Here is a 19,740-nt window from a genome sequence, read left to right on the forward strand (position 1 = left end):
GACGACGGGGGGGTGCTTTTGCGTTCTAATTGCTGACTGAAAACATGGACGGACGAGCTGGAAAAAAACCGACACTCCGCTGTCTCTTCAAAATAAAAGCACAATGATTTGCCATGCAAAGGCCCGCGACCCACTACAAACGGGTGCGCGACCCACTAGACTTTCCTTTAAAACAAACAAGAATCAAACCATGTCAATCTTAAAATAATAAAATAACTTATGTTCTAAATACAGTCCACTTAACCTAGTCCTAAAGAGTGGACAACATCGTATCATTGAGTCCATAGTAGTCTAAAGCCCCCCTTAATGCCATACAGTGTCTGTTTGGTATTGTGTAGCATTTCATTGGCACTTATTCAATCTGCATTAACTTAACCCATTAAAATATTATGCATTAGCTAAATTTCAATTGACAAATTCTGTAGTAGTGCAACTAATATTAAAAACTATAATGCAACACAACGTTGACTCTAAGAGATGTGGGCTCCAAGTTGAGCTGCAGTCAGGTGGACTCTGTCTCCACCACCTGAAAAGTACAGATGGAACATTTTTAGACTCACAATGTATGTTCTTACATGTGGCGAGAAAGGGATTGAATCTCTGCTTTTAAGTGTAGCATGGTGAAGATGCTTGTTACTAGCTGGACCTGGCAGTTGGTCAAATTGTCCAACATGGAGGACTATCAAAATCAAAAAAACAATAATAAATAGGTTGGTGTCATAAATCTTTGTTTTGCATTGTTGATTGACTTTTCCATCAAACTGGTGCAATGATCACACTGCTTGAAAAGGAAACGTGACAAAAACTAAATGTTTTAGTGTTCTGATTTATCCATCATGAAATGATGCTGCAATTTCCCATCATGCTCTCAGAGATACCCTGAGCCCACATAGTACTAAATATTTATATGAAAATGATCCTTGCATAATTTAATAAAGTTATCTAATAGAGATTTCAGAGCTAACAGTGTAATGCCATTGTCTGGACCCTGGACCTTGAAAAGATAGATAATTCTATTTTCAGTGTTGCAGCTCTTCTGGCGTTTACACCACTTATTCAGCGGTAAAGAGGAGACGCGGTATGTGAAGATCCTCTAAGAGACATAGAACAAACATGTGATGTAACAGAAGACTGACCTCGATTTTTCTTTTGTGTATGTTTTAGAAGTTCTTCGTGCTCTTTGTCTTTCCTTTTGATTTTGCCTAAGGAAAAAAAAATAAGACAGATATAATTCAAGTACCCAACATTATTGGTATAGTTCTGGATAGTCATTGTTGGAAAACTTACCATTATGAGCTTCATCATTTCATCTCGAACCTGTTCATTGTAACACAAATAAATATATAAATATTTAAATATTATAAATAGATAGACCAATATCCATTGTAAGCCCAAGGCATCAAAACCCTGCCCCTCCAGAGTAATAAACATGTTGACACTGTATAACTTAACATACCTTCTTCTCTGCAAAACACCCTGTTATCAGAAGGAAAAGGCCCTGCAAGACAGAAGTGCAATGGGTTTTGTTGTTTGTTGTTGTTGTGGTTTTTACATCTTTAATTCTACATTCAATGTATGTAAATCAGCTGAGTTAATGGTACTTGGAGACAAAAAGTAGGACATTCAGTTTGGTGTGTGGATTGCTTTAAAATTACCTGGAAAGAGTTTAGGATGGTAAAACTGTAGTTAGCAACATCATGCAAGGAGGTTCCCCTATTCAATAGGTGAAAGGCAAAGCCAAAAATCCATGTTACTCCAAAGACAGGCGTTAGAAGGACCACCACTTTGACGATGCCTTTGGCTGTCTCCTTGTCATCTGACTTGCTGCCATCTGGGACCGAGGACTTCAATAGAGTAACAATCACAACTACCATTGAAAAGAGATTTGTAAAAATCACAACACCAACAGGGAGAAGAAAAGCATGAAGGGAACCCTTTAAGAGTCCGTCATAAACCAGCCAGCATGTTTCATTGTCATAGTATTCTTTTTCGGTGTACTTGCAAAACACATAACTCGATCCGACAATCAAGATTGGGCAAACATATCCTACGATGCTGGAGAGGAACATGAAGACTCTTTTGCTCAGCGGGTTGAAGACAAAGATGAGCTGGTGGACGAGCATCACACTCAAGCACAGCATCCAGCTGAACATGGCCAAGAAAAACAGGTGTTTGCATACTGTAAAAAATAGGCACCAATCTTCACCGAATTTCTCCGCAGGCACCAGGAAACTGCAATCACCGAGCAAAAGGAACGTGGCAATGTTCACAATGGCTGTGTGACGGAAATGTGAAAGGTTGGACTGGACCACAGCTGACCACACTAGATACTCAACAGTGAGGAAGATCACCAGGCAGCAGATGGACACGCCCAGGCCCACATTGGTAATCATATCCAGGTCATCGGTAGATATATCTTCCTTGGCTATGAGGACGGAGAATGAAGTCAGGTGATTACACTCGCAGACGGTGCTGTCAGTATCATTATATTTGACAGCGCATCCCACATCTGACCAGTCCCCCTTGCTGGTGTTCCAGAAGACGCAGTAAGGTTTATTGCCATTCGGCTGAATTCGGGGGAAGTCCAGTTCAATTTTAACAGACAAACTATTTTTGTCCTCCAGTGTTGCGGATAATATTAGACTGGCATACTGTGTTTCGTGAAAGTTGTTTTTTAATTTATCCATTAGATTTTTGATGGCAACAGCTTTCATTATTCCGTTGGTCTTGTTCAGGATCACGTTGATGCCAAACACAGTCGCATTACAGTCAGAACTCGAGCAGAATTTGACATCTAAATTCTCACTGAGGAATCCTTTGCTATTGCTGAAGTTTATATTCTTCGTCAGACCCTCCACAGACTGGAGGTAGTTGGCTGCCATATCCTCTTTCCTTGATTGGTTCGCATAAGACCAGGACCCGTTCAATAGATTGCTTGCTGCCTCAACAAAATCCTGAAAGAGAAGGATACCAAACGTAGTCAGTGGATGCCATCTACTATCTAGGGTTGTGAGCTGATCTTGCGGATTGGTACTGTGTAGCTCCAGTGATGGTGTGATGGATTAATATTGGTTAAGAAAAAGCAGATCATAAGCTTGGTATGCAATGCATTCACTGTGATGTGGTTGCCCTCAGAGCATTCCACTGCCAAAGGAAAGAGAAATAGTGTGTGAATGTGAACAATCATTAGTGTGAACTGTTGACAGTTCAAAATTCACATATTTACTATGCACAGTCAAGTAGTTGACTACGGTAAATGAATTATTGTAGATTTCTCATTAATAGCAATGGAATCAAGTCATCCCTAATTTGATTGCAGGGTTAAGGCCTTGTTTTTCAAGATAAGCCATACCACACCAGCAGCTTTTACAGCACTTGTTCAGAAACAGGTTTTGAACGGATCGAACCCTGGGTCGATTGAAATAATCTAAATCACATTTCAGAGTGAAAGCTAGTTGGATCATGGCTTTATGTGGAAGCCAGGTGTTCCACACTGATACCCCTCATCTCAGGCAAAAGAGATTATAACATCAATGGGTAGATCAATCAGTCCATCCGACGACAGGGTTCTTGTCATTGGTGGAAAAGTGGCACAATGGTTTTGTATTCTTTCATTGAAACAAATCCATACTAAAACAATCAACGCATTACTTTAGTAATACTACAACTTTGGGTTCTCAGGAACTGCTAACAGGGGATAGGCAGGTCATTCTTTACTTTTTAAATGTTTTAATGTAACGTCTCCCCTCAGACAATAGCTTTTGAACACTGTCAACTCTATCCAAACCACAAAAATAGCATTGAAGCGGGGCTAAAGATCTATCTATCTATGGCTTTATCCATTTTCAAACTATTGTACTTATACTGCCCTTTAAAGATAATATGTATATATATATATACATCTGCTCTCAATTAGAAAATCCCAGTTACTATCCACGATGAAAATTATTCCAAATATCAAAGATACTTTAAACAATTGCAGTCATGAAAATTGAAACAATCTGGGACTTACAGGAAAGATGTTCTCTTCGAAGGTAAAATTATCTGATGCCCTTGACATCACTTCAAGAACATCAATGGATTGATCAATGTCTGCAATTGAGTCAGGGGAATCTGAATTGACTGTAGAACTGTTCTTAAGTCCAGAAAATATGTTGACGGCTCCCTCCTCGGTAGCCCCCAATCCCATTAGGAAGTACTGGAAGCAAAACAAACAGGAGCTACTTGTAAATATATACTGAAACACACCCATCCTATCCCTACATACATTACATTCTATGTGTGATCTGAGTAGTTTTGAAACGTTCAAGTGAAAGTTTGTCACATCCCAAATACGCAGATTTTACTGTATAGTTTGGGGAAGGTTTTTTTCTTAGCTGTGAGGTCCTGTCTCCTACGGCTTCATTCAAAGCAAGCAGTTCTTTGACCATTTCTTTTAATTACACCAAATGAACACATTTGGAAATGAATTTGCTAGAAACTTATCTCAAATCCCTAGTATTTCTAGTAAGTGGAGTTGCGTAATAACATCAGTCAATCTTGATTTACATTATGAGTGTCACAGGCAGACGCTCCCCGTCCCCGGAATATTGAGGTGCGAAGATCGGGACCTCAGTCACCCCTCTGTTTTGAGCCATAATGGTTTGTGCCATCTGGGATCAGCCCACCGACTCACCTGGGGCTCGTCACTAATCAGGGCCAGCCCTGTACTTAAGCCTGTGACTCCCCAAAGCTCCTTGCGAAGTCTTGTGCATGTTCCATCACACTCTGAGCGTTTTCCCGATCTCCTGTTCTTGCCTGTTATTGACCTCTCGTTTGTCCCAGACCTCGTTCCTGCCTGCCTGATCCTCAACGGTACTTCTGCCTAGCTCCACGCAATCCCGGCTTTCGACCACCCGCCTGTACTCCGGATACGACCACGCCTGACCCCCTGACGGTGCCTCTGTTTATCCCCGCTCTCCTGGCTTTCGATCCTCTGCCCGCCTACTGGACTCGACTACGCCTAACCCTTGTCTGTACTTCCCCAATAAAGCTGCGCTCTGCGCTTGGGTTTCACTCCTGTCTCTTGTGGTGCGTTACAATGAGCTTTGTATACATTAACATTATAACATTTTGCTGTTGTACCCAATGGTAAAAATAAGCAATTCATCAAGTTCAAACAAAATTAAAGCTGCGAGCAGACGGGTCCTTGCTACTACCCAGGCATTGGCCGGACCGCTAAAAACGCAGCCAAGAACTCTTGCGGCCGTTGGACAAATCGTCCGAGAGTCATCGTTAACCGTGTGTACCGCTTTGCAAACTTCATCTTAAACATTATTAAGGTCTGAGGTCAGAGGGAAACGAACGAACTAACAAGTGCTAATTCATACGGATTTGCCATCTTGGCTTGCTGCATGAATTACCGTAAGAATTGTCATGTTCAGTCGTCATGTCTGACATTTAAACTCAACATTTAGATTTACATTTAGATTTAACATTACATTTACATTTAACATCTATATATAACATTTACCATTTACATACAACATTTAAAATGTATATTTATATTTAACAATTATATAACATAACATTTAACATTTACATTTACATTTAGATTAAATATTTATACTATTTAACAACTTTGTGTTACTGCCCAACATTGTACTTGGAAAAGTTGTTGCATGTATTTACATGATTTTGTCTCTAAATGTTTGAAAAAGTGACATTTGAATTTTTTTTATATGATAATGCTAAATCAACCAAAACTGCGCAGGATTTTAGAACGTGCAACATTTTACAAACGGCGCCCCATAGTGTTCAGCGGTTCAATATCTACACATGTTTTGGTGAGGGCATGCCAAGTCATTTGAAATGAATGAGTTGCCAGATTAAGCAACACTCTTTGAAGTTCATTAGCCCATATCTTCTCAAAAGAATGAGCTCTCAGCATCATTCTCATATATAAGGGGTACATTGAACCAATAATGATCCACCGAAGGTTTCATGACAATCCGACACAGCGTTTAGGAGAAATTGCCCAAAATGTGATTTTGACACAATTCAAAATTGCGGAAAATCAAGTTAGGCGCAGTTGCATACATTGATGGACTTTTTTGAAGAGCACATGTGTGCCAAAGTTCAAGTCAATCGGGCATCGGAGGAAAAAACTGGTCCACTGTGGTACAAAAGGGGTCACTATAGAGACATTTCTTTATACCCAATTGCAGAGACCTCATATGCATGCAAAATTTAAGGCCTCAAAAAGGGAAAATTCCTTAAAGAAAAGAATAATAATTCCATGAAATACAATTTGTTCCTCTACGACTAGTTGTAGCGAAGACCCTAATAACTCCTAACGAGGTTTGCACTTAAATCATTATCAATCGTAATGTTTGTTATGTTATTAAACATTTGAATGATCTTGTTGGCTTATTTAATCTCCAACTAGTGTGGAAAGAGGGTTGTTAAACCAAGCTTGATTGCTCATCTTGTGTACTCTCTGAGCAGGTTGAACGCCATAACGTCAAGCCAGTGGAGAAAGACCATTATTTTCTTGTCAAATTTTAGGACCATCAAGCCAAAGTAAAAAAAAAAAAATCATCCGTGAACAATTCTAAGGTCTGATAAAGAAGGTTAAAGAAAACGTTATACTTGAGGCACACTTACATCTGCAGCATTTGAAACTTTATTCAACTCTTCGTCGACGCAGAAGGAGATCGAATCCTGCCACTTTGTGCCTCCACATGTGCGTGACTTATATCCAACTCTGCCTGGTGGGCATGTCTTATTAATCAATGTGTCTTTAGCTGGGCAAATTGGCCAAAACTCTCCACTGGCGTCATTTTCTGCTTTGCAAAATGGTGCCCCCTCTTGGACAAAAATATAGGAAATGATTGGTTGATGCAAGAGACAATTTTAATTAGTATGGCTATAACTAAAGTCCTCTGACAAAGTAAGAATAGATTCTATTGTTTTAAAGAAGTTCAATACTACTGAATTAACTACAATCTAATATGAAATAATAACTTACGATAAACAACTGGAATCGTCACTGTTCCATTTTTTTTTTGTTGCGCGATGTTCTCAAAAATGACAGAAACCTCTTGTGAATTAGTGGTTTTCTGGCAACTGACGTTAGCTGTGAAACTATATACCAGGTTATATCCATCAGCTGTAAAGAGAGAATAGAAGTCAGGGCAATGTTTGCTGTCGTTGAATTGCACGCATTTTGCAGAAATATTGTGAATTTTAATTTGCGTTGGTGTCATGAAATAAAGAAACATTACAATAAAAGGAATCAAAGGGACAGAAAGATTTTGTTGGTGCTGACTTACACGTGTTGTATAGATTATCCTTCCGCATGCCCATGAAGGTCCACCAAACACTATAGCTTTCAGTGGAGTTTGAGATGGTCGCAGTGACATTCACTGTAACGTTTTCGGTGGCAATCTTTTCGGAACAGTCTACAGAAAGAGGCTTGATGTCCAGGTTGATAAAATCAGGCAGGAGCAGGACTGTCAGTGATGTCTTTGCTATGTGCCTGACTGACCCACTGGTGAATGCACACTCATATAAGCCTGAAGGGCACAAGTAGGAAAAAGCTTTTTTATTTTCTCTCAGGCTACTCAGTTCAGATTAGACATTGAATAAAACAATTCAGTGATAGCTAAATAAGATTGTGTCCTCTGTATCTGATGTTACCATGTATAACTTTGTTTAGACATTTAGCACTGATCCATAAAACATGAGCATTTGAAGAGTAGACTATGACAACAAAGGCCTGACTCCAGTCCGGTCCAATCATAGTTGAGTCTCTTGGCTTTTTCAAAAACTACTCTCTCTTTCATAGGTTCTGTTGATGACCAAAAAACGCAAACACATAACAATTTTTGGAGCTCTTCACAAATGTGTCCCAGCAAAGTAGAATAGAAATATTGAACCAATTCCAATACAAAATCTCTTATCTTATGGTGATTCAAATTTGCACTAAATACGTATAAAACAAAACAAAATAGGATATCACTGTACTCGCCTGACCAAAGGCCTGTCACCTTCTGGAGTGTAACTGCGACACAAGACTTGTATTCCCCTGTGGCACAGTTTTCATTCAGTTTCACCACGCTCCCTGTGTTGAGGCCAAGGCTCTCATTCATAGTCTTCTTGCTCCAGCCAGCGTTGTCTGTTGCCTCCTCAAATGTGCATTTCAGGAGTGGACTCGACGAGTAGCACACTGGAGTCTTTGGGGCCTCTATGGTGACCATTCCTGTGTCAAGAAGGCCATATAAATACAAAGTCATACAATAATCTGCATTAGAGTAGAAGGTAAAGCTCTTCAACGGCTACCAATTGGTTTGAGTCCCTACAGTCTTTTGTCTACACAAGTCTTTGGTTCTGCTTCAGTCCCCACTCATCTCAGTGGATAATTGATAAGGACCTAAATGTTACTTAACCACTTTGACCAATGATAACTTCTCTTATCATCTTATGGTGCTCGAAAATAAGTTAGGAAGAAATAATGCCCATACAAAGAAATTTTGATAGCTGATAAAACCATTGCTCAGTAAATGTCAGAGCATATTATCAAAATGTAAACATGCTAGCCCACTAAACATTTTTAATATCACAATATATTTCGCAATGTCAGCATTTTTGGTTTTATTTAAAAGCAGTGCTTATAGTATTGCAATGGCATTATTTTGATTCTGCTATTTGTCATTTAACTGGTTTTCTCACAAAGATCTGGCAGCCCAGATTCTAAGGACCACCTAAAACTCATTATCATGAAAAATAAGGATCTTTATATTGTTAAAAGGTTACATTGTTAAAGGTGGAAGAGTTAAAGCTTTAAGATGAAACACCTAACAATATTGTGATGGACAGCTAACTCTAACCCTAACCCCATCACAAGGTGTCCTGGCTCAAAAACATACGTTTTATGGTCTTTATGGTGATAAATCCAGTGAAAAGTAGGTTAACTTTAACATTCTCTCTACATTGTATATGATGCCAATAAACAGTAAAATTATCGTTTTCAATATCTGAAATAAGCTAGACCTCGAAAGCCGGCATCCCGCTGAACAACGTCGCACGAGCGAGCTGTTGCACAACAGCTAGGACATAGGTACAGAATCAACATGATGGAATTGGATGAAGATCAACAGCTATCTCTTCTACTGACCTTCAGTGTCAACCTTAAGCACAGCTCCAAGATGGATTTCAAGATCACTAACAATGTCATGAAGTTTTTCCTTTGAAAACTTGACGCTGACCGCCACCTCGAAGTCAGCGACTGTGTTGGACTCCCTTTAAGATTCGGATCAGTAAAAGATCAGTGATTAGTACAGGAATGTCTTGTTTGTATTTGGATAAAAGTATGATGACATTTAATGACAAGCTTGTAATGGACCAAGTGCCCAGATGCCTGCTGCAACCAATCATGTCATTTTCACTGGATTCTGTCTAAGCACTCCAGCCAGGGTATATTATGCAGGGAATACGTTCATCAGCCAGTGTAGTCTTAGACGAATTGGCTCTGGGTCAAAGGGGCCTATATTATGGCACATGCTACAAATCAAAGCTTGCACTGTCTTTAAAAAATAACTTTTACAGACAACAACTTGGTTAGGTTTGTTACGTACGCTAACTATGCTTATTATATATGCTATTTATGCACCTTCTTGTAACTTAAGTAGCATATAAGATTACTCTACTTAATACTTTACTTTAATTGATTCAATGATGGCTTTTGGTGTCACCCCGACATGAACTCTACTAACCCAATAACTAAGTTACTGATGATGTTGTAGTGAGGCCGTGCTGAGATGATTAGATCAAAACACTTTGCCAATCTAACCAATCTAATTTCAGGCCAAGATGATTGAAAAAGCTGTTGCACCATTGCCCTCAGTCAAAGAATACAATTATTCAAACAGAAAGGATATTACTATACCTCTCACCCGTTACATTCAGGGAATTGAATCCATTGAGACCTGCAAAACTGGTTACAAGCTTTAAAAAGAAACAGGGTGGAATCATTCATGTATTTTGTATTACAGTTAACAATTTGAAGAATATAGTTGTGTGCGACCAGAAATAGAAATGTACCTGGGGAGTTTTTTCTGAATCCCAGACTCCAGCCTTCAAAACAACCGATCCATAGAGGTGAACTGTGTTGAATGTAAACATTTTCAGTTTAGATATTAAACAAATTTGTCCATACGGAAAAACGGTATGCAGGAACACTTTTTGATTAAAGGGACTCATTTACAATTAACAACACAACTTCACAAAATGCTGTAGATAATGAAATGGAGAAATGGAAGAAAAGAAATGTAACATTTGTCGGACATCAGGACTTCTACCATTGACTTTGGCAACACAGAGTGGCACGATGTCGGACACATTTTGAGGACAAGGAGCTTCACGGCAACAGTTGTATCCGTAGCACACCGCGTTGCTCCAAATGTAGCCGGTGCTGCAGTTGCAGGTGGATTCATCTCGAATAAGGAGGCACTCTAGAATGAGAAGCATAGTCGACTCAAAAATCCCAGAGAACTTGCTTTTGAAATATTTCTCTAAATAAATAAAGGATTCGATCAGTCTCATTGAATACATATGATGGAAAATATGGCAGCCTGATGTAAAACCATTAGAATAGAAAGAGCGAGGAAGTAAAAGAAGAGGAAGAGGTCTGTTTGACTCTAAATGGATCATAATTCATGAACATCATGCTGTATTGAAAACGACTTGAAACTAGACATTATTAATTCATGTTTACAAAGTTCACTGATGGAATGAAACAAGAGAGTAATTTTCTTATAGATTGGACAAAATGAGTCGCCCCGTGCTGGTAAATACAGAGAAGTAGTCATTTTCTTCACCACTTCCATATAATCGGACTTCTTTTTGTTACCAGAGGAGTCGCTCCCTTATAGCCAACAGAGAGAATGCATGTTTTAGGATACTTCTGCTGAGCTTACCTCAGCAGAAGTATCCTAAAACGTGCATTCTCCATAGGAGGAGGAAAAACCAAAGACAGGGTTAGTGTTAAAATAACTTTAGTGTGATACCTGCGACCAGTTCACTGTGGGAGAGGGTCACTGTGGGAGAGTTGGTCAGGATCCCATTTGTTGAATTCAAAATGGAAAGGATCTGGTTGGCCTCCAGAGTGACATTACTCTCCACCATCAGCTCGGCAATGTAGACATCTTCAACTGAAACATAAGATATTGTATGTCGTATCTCTTTGTATTTTCATTGGGCTGAGTTAGATAGGACGGGATCCATTGATTGAGCTGGTCGACAGTGGATTTTAATACTTAAAGTATACCTTCAGTATTTTGTAAACTGGACTCTATTTACCCATGCATTTCATTCAATTGTTTAGCAAGCTGCGAGGGCAATTTTGTGGTGTTAGTGTCAGTAAAAGTGTTTTTATTTTAGATTGTGATTAAAAGAGTCATTAGGCAAAGAACAATAAAGAAAATAAAACCTTTCCACTATCGTCAACATAATATAAATATTTAGCCATGATATTGAACATATATTGCATTTTCTTTTCTTCCCAGGAATAAAAAGCTGTTTTTTAAAATCCTCCTTTAAGAGAATGAGGCACAACTACTCACCCACTGCAAGAACCTGCAATGACAAGAACAGGCAAACGACAGAATTAGCCTTAATGCTAAGGGTGTAAGTCACTCTAGTGCCCATTAAAACATGTATCTATTGTAGCTTTTTAATGCTGAATAGATACAGATTAACACACAAAGATGTCAACGAATACAAAAATGATATATTATTATTATTTTGAATTGAAATGAATTAGAAATGCAAACAAGTAGCTGAAGAACATCTTTACCTGAAAGTGTATATACACAGCTCCAATCAGACACAAAAATATCTTGGAACACATTGTTGTTCTGGTGTAAAAAAAGAAATATTAGAAGCAATTAAGGGACCAATCAACAGAAAAGGTTGATTTTGATGTTCATATTCCTCAGAGCAGGGATTCCCAAAGTGTGGTGTGAGCGGCCTCGAGGGGGTGTGCGAGAGGAAAAATGTGGTGGTGGATGGTGGCCTCTGCAATGATTAATCCTAAATATAATTGTTGTAATTATAAGTGTTTTTTTTACACACAACAGCAACTTGAATTATAAAAAACACACACATATTTAAGAAATAAATGTACTTCAGCTCCTCTTTTTACGTACACACTAGCTAATGTTTGTATAGCTAAAATCAGCTAAAAGATAACTTCATTCATTCAGCAACATTCATACAAATATGCTAAACTGGAAACCGTCAGAGGGACATCTGAAACTATCAGTTCTAAGAGAGGAGATGGACAGACTGGAATCGGAGGCGAAGGAAACGAGGAGTTAATCTCTCTCTCTGCGTGAAATCCTCAAATGGACTCCTCCTTTTATTATTCATATCTCTTTCTGTGCCAAAATTTGTTCTTTACATGATTTACTGTTTAAAATTAAATAATTTCAACTTCCCCTACTTTTGACAATCAGTTGTGAATTTGTTACTTTGAATTTTTTTAATTTTAATTAATGAAACCACTATGTATGGTTAATTGCAAATTAAATGTGATGCAATCTGCCTCTGAGTCTGTGCATGTGCCCTAACCATCCTCATTGCCGTTTAAAAGAGATTTAACTGGAATTTATTGAAACGTTGTTGCAGTGTTTCACCTGTAGTTTGTTTAAACTCGATTGGGGATTAATATGAAACAATGTTTCTGTGGCCCCTTTGTTCGTTTTTTGTTGACATTGGAAGATTTAGCAGCCATTTAAATATTAGATAACAATACCACAAATGGAAAAACTTTTCTTTCAGTGGTCCAATTTTGTTGCAGCCATATATGGCCTCTGTTTCTTTCCTTAGTTGTTTTTAATTTGGAGGGTTTGAGGGTGCATGAACGTGGTTGGGATGTAGAAGGGGGTGCGTGGCCTAATAAGTTTGGGAACCGCTACCTTAGAGGATGATTAATCATTTTGGTGATTGCCTGATCTGTTGTTAAAAAATGAATGCACCTGAAACCTTCAACTTCAAGGATGTAAATAGATGGAATACTTATTTTTATCCATATCTTAAAACAACATTTGCAAATTGCTAATTCAAAGGTTCAGGTCATGCCCACTTCATTTTCTTGTTGGGTTAGGACATGTTGCAGGACACCTTGAGTACCCTTATTTATTATACACAACATGCTGGCTCCCAATGGCTTCTTTATTGGGTAATTCTTTCCAGTCTACGGAAATTCAAGAGGAGAGCGCTGCACCACTTTCTGTCGTATCAAGCATGTTCATGTTGTGGAAATTCTTGCAAAAAGTCTGAATTCAAAGTTTAAATTATTTCAAATTTGTACTGGACTACATTATATTTTGTGTCCTCCCCAGTTTATGTAATTCAACAATAATGTCAACAATACTCAATATATTGTATCCCAGGACAATGAAACCAATAACCACAATGATGATACAGCACAATAAAAGTAGACTCTATGATGGAATTGTTGGGTGTACAGCGTTCCTATTACGGGGAACACCCCCATACAATAACAGCATGAGCCGATATGAAAAGAACCTCTTTGGGAATGTGTTAGTTTAATTCTGTATGAGAAATGAATAAAATGACTGATATTAATGATCATCAGCTCAAAGTGATATATTTGATGGGGGATTTCCCTCTTATGATTAGTTCTGAAACCTACAATGTCCTTCTTTGTTTAGATTGTTGTGTTACCACACACACAGCTAAGACTAAACATGCATCGCCTAATTTTTGAAACAAGAATCGGCAGGAAATTCATCAGTCAGCACACAACCTCAATGTCTGCAGAAGGACACAGTTAATATGCTAACTAGAGAGAAATCTATGTAGTCCAGCCTGGTGATATCAAACATATAGGGGCAGAATATTTCGAGAATGTTTTTCTTGTGAATTGTAAAGAATTTCATTTTGATGTTGAAAGATATAGCAACACCATCTGTCATAATAAAAGAAAAACAGTTTGCACTTGATAACATTAATTAAAACAAATAAATGGATATAAAGCTCTTACCTTGGATTTACACCCAGTCACAGAGAAATGCGACTCTGCTCCGTAACTGTCAGGTATGCATCAGAAATAGAGTACGTAGGTCATATCAAATTTAACTGCACAAACAGGCCTTCAGCTTTACATACGCATTTGTCTACCAAATCAAGCAATGTCCTTCAGAAGATCACTGAGTCATCTGTCCGGTGAAAGCCAGAGAGATTGTCCTCCGCTTGAGTCAGCCAACCTTAAGTTCTGCTTCAAGCAGCTGTGTGTTTGGATTTCATCCAATAAAACAGTGTCATAAACCTTTAAGAAGACACAAAGGGTTAAACGGATGCATAAACATAGTGAAGGCTGAAAATGTGACATCTTGACCCGTGTTACCACTTTGGGTTATCATGTAATCATGGTGAAACAGTTTCTTTATACCACAGTGAAAAGCAGGTTTTAGTCTTGTCCAGTGGCGGCTGGTGACTTTTATTGTAGGGGGGGGCTAAATAAAGTTTTTTTTTCACATACAAATGAAGCATTCTGGTGCATTCTGACAAAATAATAAAGACAAAATAGAACATTTTATTACAAAGGCAAATGGGGCCAAGGAAAAAGTTTTAACCTAATTTTTTTGCCTTGTGGAATTTAGTAAGAGTAAATGCAAATACATCAATAGAAACTGGGAATTATACACAAGTTAACATAATGTGATTCTTAAATGGGTGAGTGAGTTACGGCCAATCTATTGTGTTGGTCAGTGTTGGGAAAGTTCACTTTCTACATGAACTAGTTCAAAGTTCAGTTCAGAAATTTTAAAATAAACTAGTTAAGTTCATAGTTCAAACTTCAAAATATTTGAACTAATTCCACAGTTCCAACTAGTTCAGTTCTTTTTTTCCATATGTTGCTGCAAGCTATTATTTTTCAAAATTATTTCCACAGCCCATATAGAACCACAGACAGCAATTATTTCATCAGTTTTAACACTGAAGCTATGGATCAGATTTAATCTTCGTATCCAATTTTGAATCCTTATCCAACCAGGGTTTACATTAGCATTGAGGGGACATTGTTGCTTTAATGTTGCTGTCCATTCACTCCACACTAGCAGCAGCTGCAGCGTTCACCCCTACAGTACATTCTCAACACATGCTGCTTGAATGGTCTTTTTAAAATAAGGAATAATTATCATTAAGGTGCAAATGTTTGCAAAGAAAGGTCAGATTCCTCCCATCCTCACCGACCTTGTCAGTAACTTCATAAAATTCTTTTAAATTATTATACCCCGCCTCTTTGCTACACTCCATGCATTTTTGCAAGCGGCGCTGCGACACTGGTGTTGGTAATATCCCCATCCCCCTCACTCTCTTTGCTCAGTTACGTATGACGCAAGCGTGTAAGTGCGAGCCCCAAATCCTCATTGAAAATGCTTTGAAGGCTCGAATTTCGGAAAAAGTTTTAACATGAGAGTCAACGGGAGAATACTTGGGCAATTTTCCACGTCAATGAATTCGCCCCGAGAGAGGCGGGACTTGAGGCGGGACTCGCGGCGGGCGTGCGACCATTTGAAACGTGGCTTGAATCTGACGAATCTGATTGGACAATGACAGATAAAATGTCTAGAACACTGAAAACTACTTTTGCTGTGATAGAATTTGTTGAACCCCCCCCCCCCCTCTTTCTCCGAGTTGGTGGGGCGTAGCCCAAATCGCCCCTATACACCATCCGCCCCTGGTCTTGTCCCCTTTGGGTGACTCAAAAACACAGAAAGCTTTCTCTCGAGCCAGTGTATTTCATATACCTTAATGATCAATACCACTCCCATATTTGCATGTTAACATTGACCAGGAGAAAAACGGGTGGCAGGATTCTACCAATGCTGCGTAGCAGCCTCTTTAAAGCTCACAAATAATCTGTGGTGTTAAAAAAGACAAATAACAAAGTCACACCTGTTTATTGAGGTATTTATTCCAAGTACCCCTGCTGGAGCATTCAGGATAAATTAAAAGTATTTGTCTTTCAGCCAATGTGGACAAACGCATACGTTGGGCGCTCGACAGGCGAATAACACATGTTCATTTCCGGTCATTTTATTATAAGTAGGGCCGGGACTCGATTAAAAATATTAATCTAATTAATTAGAGGCTTTGTAATTAATTAATCAAAATTAATCACATTTTAATTGCATAAATATTTGACCTGAGAACAGTGAGAAGTCATTTTTTTCACATGGATTTTTATTTTTGTTCAACCAATTCCAGTGTAGCAATAGCACATTTAGAAATATAGTACTTTCAAAAATTCACGTAGCCTATAGGTAAGTAGACCTTCTGTAAACTAGGTTTTTTTAAGTAGACCAATACTTTCAAGTACATTCAGAACATTGGTTATTTTTTCAGACGTGGACTTAGTTACCCTGGTCCTTAAACCAGTCATCTGGTGCAGTGTGAGTTGGGTGTGGGTCCTTGTACGTCCACGCTAGCTGCTAATTGTTTTGCGTTGATGTGATACTTGAGGCTCGATGTGAATTCCTTGTTGCACAGCTTGCACACAACCACGCTCTTATCGATGCTTCCATCCGTGTGTTTATTATAATAAGATTTCCCATTCACGGGCCCCCCGACACGGTCTCGTCAGCTTCTTCGTTCATGTTCACTGTGGTTTGTTGTTGTCTGAAGTCATGAACGCTAGTTGGTGCTCCAGTATAATCGGTTCTCCGAAACTCATCCAGTGAGAAACGTTCCGCGGTGCAAAAAATAAGTGTAAAAATGCGTAAAAAATGTTTAATGTGTTATTTTTTGTGTAATTAATTAATCTTAATTCACATTGTAATTAATTAATCTTAATTAACGCGCTAAAGTCCCGGACCTAATAAACACATCTTATTAAGGCAAATGTGGCTCTTACAATAAGAACGAAAGGGGAATTAGCTGTGAGAGATAATGAGGGGAGGAGAGAATGGACAGAAAGTGTTTGCATGAGGGTGACCACAAGAGGGAGACAGGGGACAAGGAAGGATGAGAGACCCAGGATCATGACACATGACGACTGAACATTACAACAATTACGGTAATTCATGCAAAAAGCCAAGATGGAAAGTCCGAATGAATTAGCCCCGCCCATTTTACCGGGCATGCATCGGGGCAGGCTCGTCTGTTCTTGTGAGAGACAAATATCCCAGAATGCATTTCACCTCAGCAAAAGGCAACAACGACAGAGGAAAATAAACACAACTTTATGTTTTTAAATACTACTTTATGTAAGTAACGTAATGTAATTTTATGACTGAAGTTAGTTGTTAAAGCAACTTTTGTTGTTAAAGCAAATGTTTGTCAACATTCAGCCTTCGTGACAATTAGCTCCGTGGATGGAGATGTGAGGTGTAGTTAACGGACCATCAGACCCTCCAGCACCGGGCGGTCAGCTCATCTCAGCCCCCAGAGAGCAGCCTGTTTTCGGCGAGTCTTCTGTGAAATGCTCCGCTGGTTTTCACTTCTCCGTAGCGGTTATACATGAGATTTATAACTGTACTAAAACGAGTCTTCATACGTTTTAATGTGGTGTCAGAGACTGATGTTGTTCACCGGTTACGTCTGTTTGAGAACAGAGTTTAGATTCATAACTTCCTGTTTAAATGTAACTTTAACGTCTTGTCTGTATCCGTAGAGTGCAGCTTGTATATTGTCCATTATTGTGCATTAAAACTAACAATGTTTTAATTAAAGGACATGAGGAGACTGTCATCGAGACTCTAAATCGGCAGCAGAACTTCAGCTTCAAAGAAACTCTGAAGCTCTGAATTATAATAATAATGAATAAAATAATTCCACATATGAATTATTGTATAGTTCTCTGTAAGATCTTTGATGTGGGTCAGCAGCTTGCTGTAGGAGGACCACTACACTGATTATCAGCCTCTTGATGTTTGAGTAACAAGACAAACGGTATGTGTGTGTGCATTCAAATTTTTTAGTATAATAGTTTATTTTTTGTTACTGTATCCAACCTCCTCCTCCTAAAATGATAAAGCTAATTATTTTATGAAAATGAGACAAAAGATTGTTGGATCCCATTTTGGTGTGGAGATAACAGACATTTACTCTCCATTAAGTATGTTAATCTTTCTGGGACTGTTTACTCAGCATTATTATTATTCGTCTCAAAAACCGCGGGCCTATTTTGGGCCTTTATCATATTCAAAAAGCTGTTAAATTTGGCATGGATATCCGGACTGTTAAAAAATGTGATTATTTTTTGGTCTCACGTTTTGGTATAAAGAAATGTCTCTATAGCGCCCTCTAGAAATTTAAAAAAGACCACACTAGGCCAGTTTCCGCCCCCCATTGTCCGATCAACTTGAAAGTTGGCACATATGGGGCGCTGTTTGTAAAATGTTGCACGTTCTAAAATCCTGCGCAGTTTTCATACATCTAGCGTTATCATAAAAAAAGCAGGATATTATTCACATGTCACTTTTTCAAACATATAGAGACAAAATCAAAAACAACTTTTCCAAGTACAATGTTTGGCAGTAACACAAAGTTGTGAAATAATAAATGTAAAATGGAAAGAATTTTTGAACAAAATTTATTCTTTCAGTAAACATGAGTTTATGGTCTCAGTCTCTAGTTTAAAGTCTTCTTCAATAGAAAGTGATGTTCATTTAGTAATTGATGGTCCATCTAGAGACAAATATTGCATAGAGAAGGGTGCCATTAAGGGCGGGGCCTATAGGATGAACAGGTGGCTAATGCTATTTCCCAGAACCAAAATCCCTTATTCAAAGTTTTAAACGGCAGTTAAAGGACCAATGTGTGACCTCAGTGAATTTATGTACAGTCCATGCTGGTCACACCTCTAGTGATACCAGATGCACAGTGCGATGCTACATCAAATCAGATAAATAGAAAGCAGAACAAGTATTAATATACAGTATTAAAAGAATCTTAACTGCCCATGGCGACCGGATAATAGCTCTGAACCCAAATGCACAACTCTTCAGACGATGTTCAAAGTTTATTAACAAAATGCAAATGCCACTGAAAGGAAAATCACTCTTGGTCGATGAAAAACCCTGTACTAAATCTAAGAACAATAAAAAGGATCTAAAAAATAAAAGAAAAAAGAGTAGGCGGAAAAAGAAATCAAACAGAAAACGAGTCTGAACAAGGTACATAAAACGTGATAAAGCTTGGACAAAGGGACAAGTTGCCTGAAACGAGAGGAAGGTTAATTTTAAAAATAATACAGGAAATTGACATTGACATGACCGAGGTTGTTTTTTTGTGCGTGATGACACATGTATGGACCGAGACTGATGCGTTTGTGCTGCACAGCGGGGCCTACCTGCTCCACTGGCATTTGGCTGACAGTACTGGCCGTCAGCTGGAAGGGCGCTAAGGCATCCACACGTGCCACCGATGATGTCATTTCACGCATTTCGGTTAACGCTGTTGTTATATGACCTGATTCTGATTCTGCAGACAGGGCTGTATTACCAGAAGGAGAACCAAGCTGATGATTGCACACAGAAACAATTAGAACTATAAGACAAAGTTTGAGATTGTGATGCTTTTTTTCTAAATGCTGTTAGGAGGCCAACAATAAAAAAGAAATCCAGGTCAAAAAGGTTATGTGCAAATTAGTCCAGCTATCAGGCGCTAAAAGCTCACACGGAAAACAAGGCAACAAATCGCTAGAGCACTCGTCGCTGTATCCAG

General features: G+C 38.7%; 1 long non-coding RNA gene across 1 annotated transcript; it reads right to left on the bottom strand.

Annotated features, from left to right (window-relative positions):
* Positions 1-201: 201 nt before the first annotated feature.
* LOC119194886 (uncharacterized) lies at positions 202-1,319 on the bottom strand. The gene is made up of 3 exons (XR_009942835.1): positions 1,288-1,319; positions 1,137-1,202; positions 202-526 (listed from the first exon to the last, which is right to left on the bottom strand). It is a non-coding gene; the product is annotated as an uncharacterized LOC119194886 (long non-coding RNA).
* Positions 1,320-19,740: the final 18,421 nt, after the last annotated feature.

The sequence above is a fragment of the Pungitius pungitius genome, chromosome 20 (genome assembly GCF_949316345.1).
Source record: "Pungitius pungitius chromosome 20, fPunPun2.1, whole genome shotgun sequence".
Lineage (NCBI taxonomy): Eukaryota > Metazoa > Chordata > Actinopteri > Perciformes > Gasterosteidae > Pungitius > Pungitius pungitius.